The sequence below is a fragment of the Octopus bimaculoides genome, chromosome 9 (assembly GCF_001194135.2).
Source record: "Octopus bimaculoides isolate UCB-OBI-ISO-001 chromosome 9, ASM119413v2, whole genome shotgun sequence".
NCBI lineage: Eukaryota > Metazoa > Mollusca > Cephalopoda > Octopoda > Octopodidae > Octopus > Octopus bimaculoides.
In genome coordinates, this window is record NC_068989.1 from 54,467,752 (window position 1) to 54,469,043 (window position 1,292).

At 39.6% G+C, this 1,292-nt stretch overlaps 1 protein-coding gene across 2 annotated transcripts in view; it reads left to right on the forward strand.

Moving 5' to 3' along the window:
• Positions 1 to 524: 524 nt before the first annotated feature.
• The window catches only part of LOC106867276 (serine dehydratase-like), a 24,242-nt gene continuing 23,474 nt past the window's right edge, over positions 525 to 1,292 (forward strand). Inside the window, exon 1 of one of the 2 annotated variants that reach the window (XM_014912113.2) lies at positions 525 to 636. The gene's annotated coding sequence lies outside the window, so the exon portion shown is untranslated. Of the gene's footprint in view, positions 713 to 1,292 lie in introns of both variants that reach the window. The other variant, XM_014912121.2, reaches the window with a different exon arrangement.

A 1,292-nucleotide genomic window follows, 5' to 3' on the forward strand; every position in this document is an offset into this window, starting at 1 on the left:
CCTTTCAGAGTGTTTGATGTTCTGTGTGTGCGCGCACGCGTTTGTCGATATATAAACAGTTAGATAGATTTAAACACGCACACACACACATGCACACACGCACACACACACACACACACGCGCGCGCGCGCGCGCAAAATATCCTTGACCTAATCTTGAACTGACAACAATTTTCCCCTCATGCTCTCGTCCCCCACGAAACTCTCTGCTCCCAATATTCTACTCCCCACCATTAAAAGTGCCCCCACGAATACATGTTTAGCAATTTTCAACCTCAACCTTTAACCCCGCCACAAAAAAAAAAAAAAAAATTGACCCAGCTATCTGCGATGATCACGTGGTACGTTATTGCATTACCAGATGAAATTACCCTGTCACGTCGTTCCCAGCTCACTTGACACAGTTTCCCAATTTCAAGTTTCACACTATCTTCACATTAAAACGCTTCACCTACCCTTGTACCCCTATGTTAATGTGTGTGTGCGTATGTATGTGTATATGCATCCATCCATCTACCATCTCTCTCTCTCTCTCTCTCTCAGAAGGGAAGCTAGGCGACAGGTTTATTTAGCCAGAGGGGAAGCAGATAAGAAAAGATTTGCCAATGTTCTGCGCCGTGAGGACCAAAGACTTGAGGTATTTTGTGTTGCAAGACAGTGTAGGAGAGAGAATAGTGATGTCGTAGGAGAGAAATGTGTTCGCATGGATGATGGTACGCTTGCATATATATATATATATATATATATATATATACACATATATATATATGTTATATTTCACTATATTATATATATATTTATACACATGCATATATGTATGTGTGTGTGTGTGTTATATTCTATTTCATTATATTATATATATTATGTTATATATTAGATATATATATTTATCCATTTGCATACATGCAAGTGTGTACGCACATATATGCATGTATATGTTTATGTATATATGTTTATATATATGTATGCATGTACGTATGTATGTATGTATGCATATATACACGCACGCACATACATATCTATGTGTGTGTGTGTTTGCGTGTGTGTATGCTTGTATCCAGCTATGCATGGTTTTTATGCAGGGAAACATACAAGCATGCACGCGCGTGCACTCAAATAAACCCACATGTATGTACGTAAATGTATAGATCTATGAACCTGACTGTCTGTCTGCATATATTGCAACTGCGTGCATGAGTAAAAGCTGTTGACATCATTAGCACAAACCAAGATCCATAGAATAAGCACCACCACCACCACCACCATACCACCACCACCACCACCGCCACCACC